The sequence below is a fragment of the Equus asinus genome, chromosome 27, assembly GCF_041296235.1.
Source record: "Equus asinus isolate D_3611 breed Donkey chromosome 27, EquAss-T2T_v2, whole genome shotgun sequence".
NCBI lineage: Eukaryota > Metazoa > Chordata > Mammalia > Perissodactyla > Equidae > Equus > Equus asinus.
Genome location: NC_091816.1, coordinates 23,004,508 through 23,024,755, shown reverse-complemented (window position 1 = coordinate 23,024,755; position 20,248 = coordinate 23,004,508). Strand labels below are relative to the sequence as shown.

The following is a 20,248-nucleotide window of genomic DNA, read 5'->3' as shown; positions in this document are numbered from 1 at the left end:
AGGCTGGGGCTTTTCTGACAACAGTAATGACCTCATTAGTTATTTTAATAGTTTAAATAGTGCCTTGGAGAGTAAGGAGATCTGCCATTAAGAGAAGAAAAAGCACAGCTGAGTTGTCTCCTTAATGAATTGAGCCGTTCAATGGCTAATCTTCTCCAAAGTCTCTAATGATGTCCTGGTTAATGGCCACTAGAAATCCAGAAGTATTTTAATAGAAGGTCCTCAGTCTAAAACCTTTGCAGCTGCAACTTCGATTACTTCGTACATAATAATAATAACACAAATAAGAGCAGCCAACTTTTATTGAGTGTTTACTATAGGCTAGACAAACATAGGAATAGAGAACACCTGAAAAGACAAACATTCTTTAGCTAGCCACTAGATGTCTAATTCAAGTTATACATAAATTTATTAAATTGGGTCAATTGACATAATTGGCCAACTGTTCAAACGTGTACAGATGGTGACTACAGCCGGATCCTGAAGGTTCATGATTTATGGGAAGATACATATCACATCTTGCCTCTCTGGAGAAGAAAATTTCTTTTTCCCGAGCAGCATAAATCTCCATCCTGGCATAGCAGAGGAGAAGGTTTTGTTGTTGTTCTCTCCTTAATCTTCCTAACTTGGATTTAAAAGCAATCAAAAAATGAACAATAAATATTCACCAACGGAATGTAAGGCCCAGGAGTTAGATGGTATGGAAGAAAGAGAGAATGTTTCAGTCCTTTAAAGTTAGTCTCTGATCCCTCCAGCGGTTGGATCAGGTCATCAAGTTCCTCATCAAATCCTAAGTAGGACAGAATTTTGTCAGAGAATTTAACCCCTAGTACTATGTAGTAGTACTCAAGCGCGCCGGTGTGAGCATCAGAAAGCCTGCACTCAAATTCCATCTCTGCTTGTTACTAACTGTATGACTTTGCTCAAGTTATTAAATCGTCCAGTAATTTACTTTCCTCATCTCTAAAAATGGAGACCCTAGTAACTACTTCATTGGGCTGTTTTACAGCTTGAATTCAGATGAGAGGATGTATAAAATGTACTGGTACACACTAAGTATCCAATAGATGGTGGCTATTATCACTTTTATGTTTATTGCTAATAATGGAAGTACCGATTGGACCAGTTCATCTCAGCCATATTATGCCTCAATTTCCTCTGCTTATGATTTTAATACCCCTTCTGCCAACCTAGGCTTGAACACCACCCCAAATCTCTTTATCTACCTTAAGCTTCCCTCCCAGAGGCTAGACCTTGCTTTCCTTTGACCATTACCTCCTCACTCCTCCCCAGCCTCCGGTTCACTGGCTGTATTTCCCCCATGAATTAAATAGTTAAAATGATGCTGACGCCCACTTGTTTTTGAGTATGAACTGACACAATGACTTTCTACTTTATCCCTGCCCCACTTAACCGCTGGATACCCTTAGATCTCAGAAATAACCTCAACTGGGGCTACGCTTGCCTTTTGTACAATGAATCACTTAGCTGCTACAGGTGGCGGCAGCCATTGCATTAGGTTGTATTTCCCAGGCTCCTTCCCTAGCTTCTGTCTCCTCCCTGTCGGCTTAGGTCCTGGCATGCCTCACGTGTGAGCATTTCACAAACTAGGACATGTAAAGAAATAAAAACTCACAGCAACTCCAGCGAAGGAACTTACAGTTTACTTTTCAACATAATCTTATCTTCTCCTCCTAAAATACCTGAGCAATTGACATAAAACTTATTTTACTATCTACTTCTGTATCAGCAGAGTTCTATTAGTAAATATCAGCGTAGCATCCAACTGGGTAATACAAACCTGTGTTTTCTCTTATCTTACATTGACGGGCTGGTGTGGATACAAAGAGTGCAATTAAATGAGAAATAGAAGTGTGTCTCAAAATCCTTATCAACTTTTATTACTCTCTAAGAAAAATACAGCAACTCTATTTTAATACTACTATAACATTAAATGTCATTATTAACATTCAGCATTCTTTTAGTGGTATGAATATTTGAGATAGAAAGTCCTTCTAAGTAGAAATCATAATCTTTCCTCTACAACCAACTCATCTTCCAGTTCACCTTCCAACTCATCTTCCTTGTGCTTCTCAATAGGCTCTATTCTCATCCTGGTCATGCAAGCTTATAGCCTTGGAGGTGTTCAAATATCATTTTAGCAGAAGATGCAAGTATACAACTAGCCATATCTTTTAGATAGCATTGTATTGAAACTAACCAAAATGATCGCTCATATAAACATCTTAGTGTCTTTATTCCTTACAAAAACCTTTTTTTATTGACTTCATTTATTTTTAGAGCAATTTTAGGTTCACAGCAAAATTGAGGGAAAAGTGCAGAGATTTCCTGGCCCGTCACAAACATAATCTCCCCCATTATCAACATGCCCCGCCAGAGAGGTGTTGTACATTCTATGGGTTTGGACAAACGTTTAAAGACATGTATTCATCTTTATGGTATCATACAGAGTATTTTCTCTGCCCCCGAAATCCTCATAGGACTACCAAGTTTTCCGCACTGTGTTTGTACCTCCCAGGTCAGATTCTAGCGGGCTAGTTCCTCAACTTTCTGCAGCTGTGCCCTACTCTTGGCCACTCTCTCAGTACCCTCATTTCTCATGCCAATTTTGCTTGCAGTTGTCCCACTTCTATTCATTATTCTGCCTGGTAAACTTGCAAGTCATTGATCCCTCATTTGAGCAGCTCCTGGATGCTCATCACAGGCTCAGCTGGGGGCCTGGCTCTAGTCCAGGTCACCTTCTGTGAGTGCCGAGCTTGACACTTCATATTTAATAGTGTTAGCATGAAGTGCTGATGAAGCCATTCACAAACCCAGGTGATGGCAGAGGCAACGTCGATCGTCCTATGATGGTTCCCACGTCTTTGTTGTATTCCCCACAGGGAGCTTTACGCTTTCCGGTTTCTGCCTCAGACAGTGACTCATCTCTTTCAGGGCATTACTCCCATACCAACTATTCTGTCATTGTTTCTTAGCATGACTGTATTAACATAAAAAGGATGCTTCTGTTTGTCGAGAAAAAGATATTCTTCAACTTCGAAAGGATTTGGATTGCTCAGAGACTTAAAATCTTCAAAGCTCTGAAAGACAAAAACATGTAGTACTATTTACACGTAGACAGATTTTTTGGTAAGGTCAAGCGTACATCATCTCAAACTTAATGTTCTAGGATATTAACTGCCTTTTTTACCCATGTGGGTACAACAGGGCCCACCAGTGAGGCCCCAGCTGTATCTATTTGTAGAAATGTATTAGTTGGGATGGTCCTGGTTTATTTTAAAGTACAACTCAAACACATTCTGAACTTCACCTGAATTCTAAATGTATTCTGTACCCTCTGCATAACAACCCATTTGCCTCTGAGAGTGAGAAGAATGGGTATTCCTAAGCCACTCAATTGTTGTTTGAGTTGCTCACAGCCAAGTGAAAAACAGAGTTTATCCTTTGTATCAATTCACTGGTTCTGTCTACAGAATTTCCAGAGAAGGCTGACTCCCTCTTATCACTTTTTGAATCTTGAAATATCCTCGTCTTCCTCATCCAGGACCCACATTTTCTACTAGTCTATGGCATTCCACAAATTAATCTGAAATAAATAATATCCATGTAAGATCATTTCACTTTCAAAACCTTTAACATCAAGCTAAGTTTCAGGTAGCAGGGCTGTGTACCTTAGGCTCTTCTAATTTGTTTTGTTCCTGGTTTTCAGAGGCAGGAATCTGAACAGAGAGCTCCTTTTGTTTCTCATTCCTCCAGGTTTTATGCTATCCTTGGAAATTTCTTAATTCGTTAGCTTCCCTCTTCGTAAGATAAATCTGAAATTAAATGTTCCATTTTGTTTATCACAATTTGATAAGAACTAAAGTAACTTTCAAGCAAGAAGAGAAGCCCTGGGATGGACCAGAGGACTATAGACATGGCCAAGAATGTTTCAGTGGAGAGTCTAGGCTGATCCAGGTGGCAGGTGACGTAAATGACGAAGCAGATCCTCTTCTCAGGACTTTCCCAGCAGGCTCAGATCAGTATCTCAAAAATGGTCTCGTTTCCATGCCACCCCTGTGGGCTCAGAATCACTGATGGGACCTGGAAATTTGCATTTTGCCTGCTTCCCAGCCACTCATCATATGCTTGTTTGAGCACCATTGCTCTCCAGATCAAAGCTAGTTAAGGGCATTTCTTCACCCGTGGTTCGCAAACCATAGATACACGAGCAAGCAGTGGACTCTAGTCTCTTTAAAAATTAAACAAGAAAGGGAAAGCGCCTTTCATGTCTCAGCTGCCTGAATTAAGATAATTAAGGCATAGATGAAAATGTATAGTGTGTCCCACGAGCCAGTAAGCTGCATCTGTTCACTTGAATCTTTTGTTCAAACCCTGCTAGTGAAAATGCGTCCCATCTCTTTGGCATTCTTTGACTTAACAATCCTCCCCAAATTACTCCATTTTTATGAGACTACAGTTCTGCCTGTTGACTGTCTGGTGTGAATTACACTTCAGTCAAAGGGAGCAAGAAGAAACAAAACACTTCCATTTACTAGTAATCATTTGCACTAGAAAATAGCATAATTATTTTTTCCAAGTGAAGCAAATATTTTAATCTGGTGCTTGAAATTTTTTATTACTTTCACACACTCCCTATATTACCTTATTTTCTAAGTAGGATTTAATCCCCCAAAGAGTCTTGTAATATTTGAATTTTATGCAGACTTAGAGGGATGAATAATATTAGACATGGCAAAAAAAATAAGTTTCTCTTTGGTTTTTCAACTTCCCGTGCAATTTTACTAAGTACCTTTTATGAATAGAGATACCATAAAAAAAACTCTAAAGAGGATTTTAAAAAAATGAAATAAGAATTATAGTCCCTACCATTTTTTTTTTTTTTTTTTAGATTTTATTTTTCTTTTTTCTCCCCAAAGCCCCCTGGTACATAGTTGTATATTTTAGTTGTGGGTCCTTCCAGTTGTGGCATGTGGGATGCTGCCTCAACATGGCTTGATGAGCAGTGCCGTGTCCACGCCCAGGATCCGAACCAGTGAAACCCTGGGCCACTGAAGCAGAGCACGTGAGCTTAACCACTCGGCCACGGGGCAGGCCCTATAGTCCCTACTTTTTAAGGAGATACAATTTAGCTACAGTGAGGTCTACACAGCCAACAATAAATTGATATTTTTTGGAGCTGGGTCTGCACTCTGGGTGAAAATCTCCAAGAGACATTAGCCCTCTGCAATCCCTTCTTCTATACTCCGTGAAGGTATATTTCATCGGTGTGTGCAGCACATAAGCAGAATTTGCATACATTTGAGATGGCCACCTTATGTGTCAGTTTGGCTAAACCACAGTCCTCAGTTATTCAAACGCTAATCTAGGTGTTGCTGTGAAGGTGTTTTGTATAGATATGATTGACGTTCATAATCCATTGATTTAAGTAAGGGAGATTATCCTAGATAATCTGAGTGGGCCTGATTTAATCAGTTAAAGGGACTTAAAAAGAGTTGAGACTTCTCTGAAGAAGAAGAGATCCCACCTGTAGACAGCAGCTTCAGCCTGTGCCTGACAGTTCCAGCCTGTCCTTCTCGACATTCCGTCCTAGGGAGTTTGGACTTGCCTAGCCAGCCCCTACAATCACATACACCAATTCCTTGCAATAAATCTCTTAGTGTCTCTCTGACTGGTTCTGTTTTCTCTGGTTGAACCTTGATTTATACGTCAGTCATCTCTTTTTTATTCCTGTATTCATTCATAAGTGTGTTTAATTTTTCAATATTCAATACAGGTTAGGTGCTGGAGAGTCAAAGTATTCTACGTCTGAGGAACAGCTTTGACATGAGCAAAGACAGCAGGGAGAACTCAAATAATACTGAGTTACTGGGCTGTGAGATCCAAGGCTAAGCACAGTAACCTGTAAGACCTGAGAGAGAATGTTATCTGAGGACATACTATGGCCAAGCACTACACTGAAAAGCTTCACATGTATCAACACATTTAACCATCACAACCGCCCTATGTGACAAGTACTCTGCCCATGTTACAGACGAGGCGATTGATGCATACAACAATTAGATAACTTTCTCAAGAACATTCAGCTACTACGTGTTTCCCTAATGACATAGTGTGGAGCATCTTCCATATGCTTATTTGCCATCTGCATATATATATATATATATACATATATACTATATATATATATATAATGGGACAAAGATCTTAACAGACATGTCACCTATATATATATACAATGGTGACATGTCTGTTAAGATCTTTGTCCCATTTTTTAACCAGATTGTTTGTTTTCTTATTGTTGCATTTTAAGAGTTCTCTGTATGTTTTGGATAATGGTCCTTTATCAGGTATACCTTTTGTAAGCATTTTCTCCTAGTCTGTGGCTCGTCTCTTCAGTCTCTTGACAGGGTCTTTCGCAGAGCATAAATTTTTTATTTTAATGAAGTCCAGCTTATCAATTCTTTCTTTCATGGATCATGTCTTTGGTGTTGTATCTAAAAATTCATCACCAAACCCAAGGTCTTCTAGGTTTTTTCTTGTTATCTTGTAGGGGTTTTATAGCTGTGTGTTTTATATTTAGGTCTACGATCCATTCTGAGTTAATTTTGATAAGAGGTGTGAAGTCTGTCTAGAGTCATTTTTTTGTATGTGGATGTCCGGTTGTTCCAGTACCATTTGTTGAATCTCTTGCCATTTTTCAGTTAGTTCTTTGACTCTTCTTACTTGTTTTGGGATTACTTTCTATATTCTTGCATTAGTGTTTACCAATCACATGCATTGTATATAACTTCTTACAGTTTGTAATGGGTATTTTCACTTTTCTTTGGAGAATCTTTAGATTAACGCGTTTTTAATTTTAATATAGCCAAATTTATCCATCTTTCTTTTGTAACAAATATTTTCTGTGTCTTACTATATCTTTCCCTACCTCAGAGTCTTTAAAATATTCATCTGTATTTTCTACTTAGACTTTAAAAGTTTTGTTTTTAACACTTACGTCCATAAACCACCTTTACTGAATTTTTTTTTTTTTTGAGGAAGATTAGCCCTAAGCTAACATCTGCTGCCCATCCCCTTCTTTTTGCTGAGGAAGACTGGCCCTGAGCTAACATCCGTGCCCATCTTCCTCTACTTTATATGTGGGATGCCTACCACAGCATGGCTTGCCAAGTGGTGCCATGTGCACACCCAGGATCCGAACTGGCGAACCCCCAGCCGACGAAGCAGAACGTGTGCACTTAACGCTGTGCCACTGGGCTGGCCCAAATGGTGGTACCACCTTTACTGAGTTCTATGGATTGTGTGAAGTGGAGGATCCAGTCTAACCTTTTCCTGAAAAATCTCTTAATAATGTCTATTACATAATAAATAAAGAGTCACAGATCACTTTGATCACAAAGCGAGTCACATGACTAGACCTCAAATCAAGCTGGATATGGCGTGGAAGTGTAGTCTTTCCATATGCCTGATAGTAAAACTGAAAATATTTGGTGGACAACACTAATACCCCCACTGTATCTATTGAACTTGAACTATTGTGCCAGACTCCATTACGGGTGCCAAGGATACAGGGGTCACTACAACAGACAAAATATCTCTCTTTCATTGATTGAATTCATGAAGATGCCATTCTCTTTGGAGAGAGAGAGTAAATAGCATTTCAGCCAAGAGGGACATGCAGTTTCAGAATAAATAGCAACCCTAGAACGTTGCCTTCTACCAAAAATCTCCTTGGACAAAACACCTTGCACAAGGAATTGATTTAATCCTCACTCTGGAATTGACGCTAAAATTGAACAATACAGCTAAAGTTGAAGTGACTTTGTGCTGATTTTATAGTCCCCCTTGGTGGCAGAGCTGACTGAGGTAAAAACTCAGAAACACTTATTTTTGAACTTAGAATTCATATACACCAAACATACAGTGCCCAAAATATTCCCCCTTTGTTTAGAACACAAAGTTTACTGCATGAACCAGCACTATGAGTCAGTCACTTTATGTGGGCTTTGGGTCCGAGATCTTTGAGAAGGTAACAAATCTACTGTCACTTCCTGCAAAGAGCAACAAATATATGTGGGTGTGTCACTTCAGCGCATCTCATTTGATTCAGAGGTAAATGAGAAAAAACCATGGTATCCTTATTCTTTGCATTACCTTCAACTCCACGCAATCCACATGTGGAGGATTCTCTGATAACACACGCGTGCCAAGTTCAGCTTCCAGGGGCTCACCTAATATTTTCATCCGTATTCTGAAGCTGTGAAGAGTAATTCTGCATTACTAGATTTCATTAAGAGATATATGGGAGGGAGTTTTTGAAAAAAGGTAAATGTGTGTGTGGTAAATGAAAGGATATAACTCTTATCAAGTCTATTCTCATTTACCATTGGCAATCAAATGACCTGAGCACTATACTAAACTGCAGAAGATAATAACTTACATTACCATTCAGGTAAGCAGACACATAACAGCATGGTGCCAACCAGCACTGTTTCTGTTAAAGAACAGAGTAAACACTGAAATAAATGGAAGGCTTCTATAACCTTATAACTAGGCATGGTATCTTTAGAACTTCCATGGACATTAAATAAAAGTCTAATGATTCATGAATTAGAAAAAAAGTAATGTGGAGGAAGGTTCCACATCACCGTGGAGAGCATTGCCTTTGAGAGTTAGGATAGAATACAAAATGCTTTGGCAGCTGCTTTTGGATGACCATGAAATGAGGTGGACTCTTTCTATAATTCAAAACCAATAATTAATCTCAATTAGACATATCAAGGAGCAAATGCTGGCATTTATTTTAGGTTACAGCAATAGTTTATTCCTGTTCATTTCAACAATCTTTGAGAGACATTATTACCTTCTAGTTCAAGGCACTCATCCCCTGTTTGGACCACTTCAACATCTTAATGAGTTTCCTGGCTTCCTCCTGTGAATCCATTCTCCCCATTGCAGTCAAAGTACCCTTTTTAGTAAGATATAAATCATATATCACTCTTAAAATCTTTCAATGCCTTGGTCATCAGACAGATCAAAAACCTCAATCTCCTTACTACAACTGCTGAGTGCCTACAAAATCTGACCATTAACTACCTTTCCAATCTCATCTCTCTGTTCTTTTTTCCTCTCACTTTGTGCCGTTGGGTGTATCAGTGGTGCGTTCATTTTCAAGCCGTGTAGTGTCCCATTTTATAAATATTCAAAAATGTTCTTATGTCTTCTACTGTTGATGGATATTTAATTTGTCTCCATTTGGGGCTATAATGGCTAATGCTGCTGCACTTATTCTTGCACATAGGTGTGCATATTTATGCATTTTTATTGGGTATATAACTAGGAGAGAAATTGCCAGCTTCAAGGGGAAACTTATACTGAGCTTTAGTAGATAATACCAAATAGTTTTGCAAAATAGTTGTAGCGATTGCCACCCCAACCAACAGAGAATGAGAGCAGAGTTATTCTACATTCTCTTCAACATTAACTGTCAGTCCTGGGGTTTTAGCTAGCCTATTGTCATATCTCATTGTGGCTCCCCTCCCAACATGGATCTTTTGTTATTACTGTTATTAGGGTGTAATTATATTCAGTCTGTGGTTTGTCTTTTAATTTTATTAACTGCATCCTTTGATAAGAAGTTGTGATTTTAATTAAACCCAGTTTATCATTTTTTTTTCTTTTGTAGTGTGTGCTGTGTTCTGTCTAGGAAATCTTTGCATAGCGGAAGATTGAAAAAATTTTCTATGTTTTTTTCTAGGAGCTTTATAGTTTTAGCATTCCAACTGAAATCTGTGACACGTTTCAAGTTAATTTTGGTATATGGTGTGATGTGTGGATTGATTTTCAAGTAGCTGTTTAATCAATGAAGCGCTATTTGCTGAAAGTTTTCCCTTACTTTACTGAATTATTTTGTTGTACTTTTTTGAAAAATCAGCTGACCATATATGTGGCTCTATGTCTGAAATCTCTATTCTGCTCTATCTTGTTTGGTAGGAAAGATTTGCCCTGAGCTAACATCTGTTTCCAATCTTCCTCTCTCTTATTTTTCTCCCCCCAGTACATAGTTGTATATTCTAGTTGTAGATCTTTCTAGTTCTTCTATGTGAGCTGCTGCCAAAGCATGGCTACTGACAGACGAGTGGTGTGGTTCTGAACCCAGGAACTGAACCTGGGCTGTCAAGCAGAGGGTGCCAAACTTTAACCTCTTGGCCATCAGGGCTCCCTCTCTATTCTACTCTATTGATCAATCTATCTAACCAATGTTAGTATCACATCTCTCAACCACTGTTGCTCTATAATATGTCTTAAAATTAGGTAGAGGAAGTCATCCAATTTTGTTACTTTTTTTCAAAATTGCTTTGGCTAGTCTTAAGTTCTTCACATTTCCAAATATATTTTAGGATTAACTTATCAATATGCATTCCCTCCCCCTAAAATAACAGCCTTGCTGCAACTTTGATTGGAATTGAATTGAATCAATAGATCAACTGGAAAGAATGAATGGCTTTACCAATATGAGGATGGTATATCTTGCCATGTACATAGGTCTTTGTGGATCTCTCTCAATATTGTTTTGTAGTTTTTCATTGTAGAACATTTTATGTATGTTTAAAAACTGATTTCTAGGTTTTTTATGTCTTTTGATACTAATTTTCAATGGTCTTGATCTTTAAAAGTTTATCTGTATATAAGAATGCAGTTACTTTTTGTATATACCTTGTATCCCAAAGTCATGCTGATTTCAACTTATCTGATATAAATATAGTTGACTTTTTTCTTAGATTCCTTTGGGTTTTCTATATACAAAATCACACTATATATACAAGTAAAGACAGTTTTACTTGTTCATTCCCAATTGTTATGACTTTTGTTTCTTCCTTTCTTTCTATGTTTTATTTTATTTTTTCATTTTTTCCTTATTGCTGTGGCTTAGACCTTTAGCGAATGGTGAGTGGAAGTGGTAAGTGTGGACATATCGGCCTTGGTCCTCATTTTAGGAGGAACAAGTTCAATATTTTACCACTAATGATGATGTTAATTGTAGAATTTTCATCGATTTCCTTTATCATATTGAGGAAGTTTTCTCCTATTTCTGTGATTTTTTTTTTATCATGAACAAGTGTTGAATTTTGTTGTTTTTTTTCTGAATGTATCCAGTGGATCATCTGATTTTTCTCCTTTAATCTGTTAATGTAGTAAATTACCTTGATTTACTTTCAAGTTCTAAAATAACATTATAATCTTGGGATAAACCTCACTTTGTTATGATGTATTATCTTTTTATATGATGTTAAATTCAATTTGCTAAAATTTTGTTCCAGATTTTTGCATCTATGTTAATGAGTGAGATTTGTCAATATTTTATCTTCCTGTCAGATACAGTTGTCAGACGCTTATATTAGAGTTGAGCTGAATTCAGATAAAAAGTGGTGAATTATTGCTTTCCAGTCTATTTTCTGAAAGTTTTTTTACTAACATAAATTATTTTTTCCTTAAATATTTGATAAAATTTACCCATGAAGCCATCTGGAACATTGTCGTTGATGGAAAGGGAATCGGTGCCCATTTTTTTTAAACAAGCTGCCTTTTTACAGGAAGATTTTTTTTCTTTTTTTGTGAGGAAGATTGGCAACAAATGTTAGCTAACATTTGCTTGAGGAAGATTGTTGCTGAGCTAACATCTATGCCAATCTTCCTCTATTTTATGTGGGACAAATCACAGTGTGGCTTGATGAGCAGTGCTAGGTCTGTGCCCAGGATCCGGGCCTGCAAATCCCAGGCCACAAAAGCAGAGCACAAGAACGTAACTACTATGCCACTGGGCCGGCCCCCTCAAAGGAAGATTTTTGTCTCCTTATTCCCAAATTGCCAGTGTGTGTGGCTCCTCCACGGCTGGCCTGGCTCCATAGACTTCCTCTGGCCTCCTCAACCTTCAATAACTCTGACTTCCTCCAGTCCTCACTTGAAAATATATATTTGTTTCTCTTGCTTACCCTTTTGTTTGCCATTTTCTTCATGACTTATTCTACTATTTTTTATTTTTTATTAATATCCTACCCCCCTCCCAAGCAGATCAGCCTCTCCTAGAATGCCTTGTAAGTTTCTGTGACCCAGCACGTGTACAGAGGGAGTCTCGAACCGTGCCTGTTGGTGAGGGTGAGGGTAATGCGATTATAACAAATGCAACCCATATTACTAGTTTGTGGTGCAAATGCAGAGAAAACTCCTATTTTTCCTGGTCGCCAACTTTAGCTCCCAAATGCCTTATCAAAGTAAGTACATTCTCTTCCTCTTGGAGGGCTTACTCCTAACCCTACAAATTATTCGATAGCCCTGGGCGGTTAGGTAGGGTTAAAGGGTCAATTCTGAATTCCAGTGCCACAGAGAGAGAAAAAGAGCCAGATTTGTCTAACTGCACAGAGACTTTGATTGTTCTAATTGTTCAAGAGCGATACCGTGTGGTCAGATGGACACTTCCCTGGTGATCCTTGATGATGGGGCTCCCCACCCACACCACGGTCATGCCCCGTGCTGGACTTCAGTTCCTGACCTATGGCACGTGTTTACGATAGAGTCTGGGGGAGGCTTCCTGTCCCAACACAGGCTCTGCCAGAACTAGGCCTCCCGCAGAATCCTCAACTCCTTATGGTAAATCCAGCACTCTCTTCCCTCCTTGTATATCCCCTTTGGCTTTACTGAATCTGATGTTCTTTTCTCTCAGTAGATCTTGCTGAGTGCCTCTCTGATTCATGTAGATTTTTCTTTCATTCTTTAGGGTAAGATATTTTGCTCTCCCTCCAGCTCCCAATGAAAATATGCATAGTCACCATTAAAATATAAAATGAATCTGTTAATCCAAAGCTTGAGTGTAAGTCGAAAGAAAAAAAAATGTGTTGATCAAGAGAGTACAAGGGTAAATAATTGTCTGAACACTTGCTCTGGTCCAATACAGCAGTCCATTTGCAGACGTGTTTCTAGAATAGAGACAGATGCATTAAGGTGTCTGGGACAATGATGCCAGCTAACGGCATATCTAACAAGCCAGCTCTTGTTCTAACATCAACTCCATCAAGCAAATTTCATATAATAATTCAGCTCCCTATTTAAATTTTTCTCCAGGAGAGAAAATATTGATCAGTGATCACAAGTATCCTATTGACTTGAGAGTTGCATTTCTCATTAGAAAGGATGAACCACCCTTCTGGCTTTTATAGTTCAACTCTGTGACCTTGAATAAAGTGAGTCTATCTACTGAGTGACAGTTCCGATGTCTATGCTGTCCGACCAGGTTCCAGATCCTGCATTAAAAAAAATCTAACCCTAGTCTATGTTGGATTTGCCAAAGCAAAGCCAGCCAGCTTTTCATAGGTGATATTTAGTTTTCTTGAAAACAATGTTTCTTCACACTGCAAAACACATATACACAAATACACACACATTCTAAGGTTCTACGGGTCATGATTGGAGGATGATAAACTCAATATTTTGGAAAATCATAAATAAAGAGAAATGATCAAGCATTTATCACGCTATTCCTTTACCAATCATATCAGAAAGTATCAAACACTAGATGAGGAAAAGTTACTCAATATAGAAATATCCCAGGTAGTAAATGAAAAGGAATCATAGAATTAGAATATAGCCATTTAGCAGCTCCTCATGAATTAATGAATATCATTGATACTTAAAATGGCTGTTAACACTATGAAAATGATCAGAAATATGAGATTTCTGATGAAGAATGCAACACAACTTCCGAAGGAGACTTGCTTCTCAAAAATAGATAAATTAATTGAACACATCACATCAAGTCTTTATGTTCAACTACCAATTTACAAAAAATACTGAGGACAGAGGAAAAGATTAAAGAGCAGACTAGGATGTAATCTGCAAAGTCTAGACTGTGGGAAGTTCTACAGGAGACCTAATCCACTTTCTTCAAGGAATAAATTGTAAAGGAAAACGGAGATGAAGGAGAATCTATAGATTAAAATAAATTGGAGAGATGTCTCGACCCATCACACTAGGAGGCCTCATCCGGATCCTGATTTGAACAAACAATTTATTTTTTACATCCCATTTATGAGACAATGGGAAATTTTAATCTTGACAAGGTATTTTATGAATTAAAGAATTATTAAGTTTTTATATGAGATGATCATTTGGTGGCTATTTTATTTCCGGAGTTCTTATCTTTTAGAGATACATACTAAGACACGGCAGAATAAAACTATATAATGTCTGGGCTTGCTTCAAAATAACGTGGGTGTGGGGAATGTGTCGGGGTATAGATGAAACAAGATTGTCTTTGAGCAGATAATGTTGGAAGTGGGTAATGAGAAGATGAGTATCATTATACTATTAAGTTGAATTTTATATGTTTGAAATGGCTAGTTCAATATTGGATATTGAAAATACTATTTTTCATAACAAAAAGTTAAAAAGTCTCCAATAACAACAGCAATTTGGAAATTCTCAGGCTTTACTTCTCACAGAATAATTGACTCCAGGTAGGACACCCCCACCCCATGCTATGCTGTATATGAGTAAAGCAGAATTCATTTTGTGGTTGTCAGCTTCTTTTCAGAACCTCAAAAAACTAGATAAGATTGAAATATAGTGGTGTTACACTTGGTACCGCTGAATTTTAAAAGCTTCAAAGGAAATATTAACAACAGAGTTGAGAAATTCTATATACCATATGTTAATGAAGTTGTTTTTATGAGTTCTCTAGAATGGTGAGTCAGCCAAAATTTACTAACATGAATGAAGACTATAATTTTTGCCAGTTGTACACAAATATCATACATATTAAGGAGAAAGATAGCAATAAAATATTAAAACAATGCAGTAAACCTTAAAATTTATTGTATGATGAGCGCAAAGGGTTGCAATTCAAAATATATTTTCAGATTTGGGAGTCACACTGAGTTAACTAATATATTCTACTTTGGTCAATGTTATATATTACCCTAAAAGATCATAGGAAGGGTAGATAGATAGATAGATAGATAGATAGATAGATAGATAGATAGATGATAGGTAGCTAGATAGAAAGTAGTATTCTTTACTCTTTTACTACTTTCCAGGACATCTTACAGAAATATATAACACCAATTGATACTGATATGTGATTGAGCTAATGCTATTATTTAAAAAGAATTACAGGAGGCCGGCCCCGTGACCCAGTGGTTAAGTTCAAGCACTCCACTGCGGTGGCCCAGGGTTTGGCTGGTTCGGATCCTGGGTGCAGCCATGGCACTGCTCGTCAGGCCATGTTGGGGCAGAGTCCTATGTACCACAACTAGAAGGACCCACAACTGAAATATACAACTGTGCACTGGGGGGATTTGGGGAGAAAAAGCAGAAAGAAAGAAAAAACAAAAAGAAGAAGAAGTTGTTAGCTCAGGTGCCAATCTTACAAAAAAAAAAAAGAATTATAGATAAATTTTCACATGGACTTAGCGTTTATTCATTCATTTGTTTATCTATGCATTTATGGGTTTCAGCAGGCTGGAAAACTGGAAGCTCGGGTAAGAATTGATGTTGCAGTTTTGAGTCTGAAAACTGTAAGGCAGGCTGGTAGACTAGAAATTCAGGCAGGATTTCTATGTTAATCTTGCAGAATTCCTCCTTATCTAAAACCTCAGTTTTTGCTCTTAAGGTCTTCAACTTATTGAAGGAGGCCCATCTACATTATTGAGGATAATCTCTTTTACTTAAAGTCAACTGATTGTGAAGGTTAGTCGCATTTACAAAATACCTTTACAGCTAGACGAGTTGACCAAACAACTGGGCACTGTAGCCTAACCAAGTGGACACATGAAATGAACTGTCACCAGCATATTTTTTAAAACCATAAAGTTTTTGATTGAAGGAGATGTTTGGGATCAAAGATTATTTGTGCTACGTAATTGAAATTGGGTAATAAATATACTTTCACCTTTAGCCTAACAAACCATATTGATATTACACTACAGAAATGTTTATTACAGCTCAATAATTATTCACTGAGCACCTACCATGTGCCAGAGACTGTGTTAAGTGTTGGTCAATGGTGGTGGTCAAGTTAAATGTTGGTCTGAGGAGTTTGTAATGCGGGCACTTAATCTGGTTGTAGCAGCTGGGTGGAGGATGGGGACCTTTGATGGTGTGATATTTAAGCTAAGTCTTGAAGAAAGGACAAGAGTGCTGGGTGAAGATGGGGCTGGATAAGAACATTCTGGGCGGAGGAAAGAGGCTAGGCAAAGGCTGGGAGCTAAGCAAAACCATAGAGTGTTTAAGGAGCTGAAAGAAGTCTGGTTTGGCTTTAGTACTTATAGTTAGGAGAAAGAGGAAGAAAATCCAGCTTGAGAGATAAACTGGGGTCAGATTCTCATAAACTAGATAAAGGATTTTAAAATTTTACCTTAAGAGCAGTAACAAATACATGTACTAATTTATCCTATTATTTTCTATCATGTTGGAAAATAAAAGAATATAATTTAATAGAGAAGAAATGAATATAGTGTGTTTATATTTAAAGGAACTGGTTACTTCCTAAAGATTACCAAATTCATTTAGCATTATTAGATTTTGTTTTCATTTATGCAAATGAAATATGACCTTAAAGGGAAATAAGTACAATAACTGCAAATGAAATATGACCTTGAATGGAAATTAATACAATCACAATTAATGTAACGTAAGGAAGAAGGGAAATCCCTCTATTTAGATATTAGATAGACATTTAGGTATTAGATAGATACCCCTCTAGATAGATATTAGACAAATGCTGTTGTCCTCATTATACGGAAACAGAATATTTCATTAAACAAATCAATAAAGGGTCACTTCATCTTTAACCAACTATGGTTCCGTTAAAATACGACCTCAATCTAAAGAAACAGATCAGTATCTAACGTGCTCTTGGCTATGACATTTTTATGTTTCGTGATTCTTGATCACTTCAAGAATACTGCAGTTGTACACTTTGTTTTAGGACCCCAAATTATGTGGTTGGCTATTCTAATTAAAAAAACCAAAAACTACTGAAGTACCAGGAGTGCTTTCTTGGTGGGAGATGGAGCTTAGATATGTTTTACTGATGGAATTATCTGACCTTTCCTGTCCTGTTGTTTATTTAAATCCAATGATAGGGGCTCAGAATCTTTCTGGGAAAAAAATTTATAGTACGTACAATATTGGGGTTCAGATATTTAGGCAAGTTGTATAAAGAGGGGCTAGGAGTGGCAAAACAAAAGGCAAATTATGAGGAAGCCTTTTATAGCTTTGGGAGGATCTTTAACCCAGTGGATGAACAAGTGCGACAAGGACTTTGTGGGAGTCCCCAGGCTTCAAGAAGGACGGCAGTGATCATGGCTGTTATGGAAATCAAACCAACCCCACCATGTCATCAGTAAACGCACAACTTGGAAACGAACCTAGTAAAACTGTACCCTTCACAAGGTGGATCAAAGCAATGGGTGCAGGACCCTAACTCAGAAGAGATGTTGGAGAAGAAAGATGAGCCTCAGCAGTCTGGTCCATCAGTATCATCAGCAGCAGCAGCAGAGGTAGCCTAAATGTGACTCAGAACCATGCAGGTGCAGCTGCCACGTGTGGCATTAAGAGCAGGTGGACCAGAGGAGGCTTCAGAAGTTTCCCCATTCCAACTGTCATATTTAATTGTAAAATAAAAACATCAAAGTTACTGCCACCAGTTCGCCTTTTTGGATAAACTTTGTGAATTGTTTTTTTCATTTTTGGTGGAAAAAATTACTTATACATGGCATGATAATTGTGAAAAAAACATCTAAACAGAGATTTCCCTTTTTCCTTAAGTTACAATATGGTGATCATGATAATTTCCATTTAGGGTCATATTTCATTTGCGTAAATGGAGAACAGAATCTAATAACGCTAAATGAATTCAATAATCTTAAGGAAATAATCAGTTCCTTTAAGCATGAATTAAATTAGGCAGCAGTTTTACACTATTGTATTGCTAGTCAGATAAGACTTAGAGAAAGAAAGTCAACTGCAAGAGACTGTATTTTCAAAATATCTAATTCCTGTTGGCATATTGTACTCTTGGAAGCAAGTTTTTAATTATAAAAAAATCGATTAATATCCGACCTTGTCTTGATAAGGTGCCTTTTCCACTTCATTACTGCAAAGCGAATGAGTGTGATGAAGATTTTTCCAGAAGCACTACTTCTCTGCTGTTTAGATTGATCACTTCCTCTAGGTCAATTTTCTTGCTTACTCACGTGTGCTTTCACCTCTTCATTGCCCCAAACAAGCTTTTTTATTAGTTCTGTTTAAACAGACAATTAAGAGTAATAAGTCACAATTAGAAGATTCAAGATCCTGATGGTTTTAATCGAGAAAGTACTACTAACATGGCTAAGAGAAAGTGCTGAAATAATTCTTAAAAATTGAGGATCACAACCTGGTATGGATTTGTGTGAATTTCAACGTCATCCGTTATATCCTATAGGGAAGAAAATAGAACATACTAACATCGCTTAATTTTAAAATTATATTATAGCATGCATATAGGGAAGTACACATATCTTAATTACACACGTCAATGGATTTGTACATACACACATGTCTCTATTACTCACCACCCTAATCAAGATATCAAATACTGCTAGGGCTGCCATAACAAAGTACCACAAGCTGACTGGCTTAAACAGAAATGTATTCCCTCACGTTTCCAGAGGCTAGCAGTCTGAAATCAAGCTGTCGCAGGGGTGGTTCCTTCTGAGGGCTGTGAGGGAGAATCTGTTCCACGCCTCTGTCCTAGCTTCTAGTGGTTTGCTGGCAATATTTGGCATGCCTTGACTTGTAGATTCATCATCCTGATCTCTGCCTTCATCTTCCCATGGCGTTCTCCCTGGGTCTCTTCATATAGTCATCTCTCTGTGCATGTCTGTGTCTGTGTCCAAAATTCCTATTTTTATCAGGACACCCGTCATATTGGATTGGGGCCCACCCTAATGACCTCATTTTAACTTGATTAGCTCTATAAAAATGCTATTTCCAAATAAGGTCACATTCTGAAGTATTGGGGGTTGGGACTTCAACATATCCTTTTTAGGGGACATATTTGTTTTAGGCATAACATACGCCTACGACACCTCTTAAGAATCCTTCAGGCTTCTCAGAGTATAACAACCCCTCCCCCCTGCCGAGACAACAAGTGTTCTGACTTTTATTGCACAGATTAATTTTGGCTGTTTTTAAACTTCATATAAATGGAACCATACACTGTGTATGCCAGTTTCTGGCTTCCTTTGCTTAACTTATCTGTAACATTCATCCAAGTACTTGTATATAACAATTGCTTGTTATTTCACAGCAGTGTAATATCCATTCTGTGAATCCACCACGATTTATTTATCCATTCTCTTGATGGACATTTTGGTGGTTCCTAGTTTTTGGTTATTACAAATAATGCTGCCATTTGCTGTGGCACACATCTGACCATTTCTCTTGAGAATATACCTAAGGAATAGAATTGCTTTAGTGGATATTGCTAAACATCTTTCAAGGTGATGGTACCATGTGTTCTCATCAGCACGCAAAGCTACAGCTAACGTCACACTGGATTTCTTTTATGGTTAGCGTATTTTTTGGTCCTATTTTAAGCAATCTTTGCCCACACTAATGTCATGAAAATATTTTTGTATATTTTTTTCCTAGAAGTTTTATCATTTTGCTTTTCACTTTTAGGTTTATGGTCCACCTCAAATTACATTTTGTGAGTGGTGAGAGGTAGGGAATTAAAGATTAAGGTTCATTCTTTTCTTTACAAATATCCAATTGCTCCTGCACTATTTATTGAAAAGAGCTTTTATCCCTGTTGAATTGAATTGACACCTTTGTTGCAAATCAAGTGACATTATATATTTGGGGTGTATTTCTTACTTTCCATTCTGTTCGAATTGTTTCTTTATTCTTGCACCAATATCATATTATCTTAATTACTGAAACTTTATAATAAGTCTTACATATGGTAATGTAAGCCTACCAACTTTGATACTATTTTTCAAAATTACCTTGCCTATTCACATGCCAAAAATGTCCATGTAAATTTTAGAATTAGTAGTGACTTTCCACAAAAGTTTTGTGAGATTTTTATTTATATTTCATTTAATGCATAGAATGACTTAGGAAGAGTCAGCATCTTAAAAATATCAAGTCTTTCTATTCGTGAATATGGAATATCGCTGTT

General features: G+C 37.5%; 1 long non-coding RNA gene across 3 annotated transcripts; it reads right to left on the bottom strand.

Moving 5' to 3' along the window:
• Positions 1-1,648: 1,648 nt before the first annotated feature.
• On the bottom strand, positions 1,649-18,991 carry LOC106840363 (uncharacterized). Of its 3 annotated transcripts, none has more exons than XR_011498867.1 (5): positions 18,724-18,984; positions 18,142-18,322; positions 8,179-8,281; positions 3,693-3,836; positions 1,649-3,101 (listed from the first exon to the last, which is right to left on the bottom strand). It is a non-coding gene; the product is annotated as an uncharacterized lncRNA (long non-coding RNA). The 3 variants fall into 3 exon arrangements; XR_011498868.1 differs by lacking the exon at positions 8,179-8,281 and adding an exon at positions 18,458-18,499 and having other exon boundaries at positions 18,724-18,953; XR_011498866.1 differs by lacking the exon at positions 8,179-8,281 and having other exon boundaries at positions 18,724-18,991.
• Between the last annotated feature and the right edge of the window lie 1,257 nt (positions 18,992-20,248).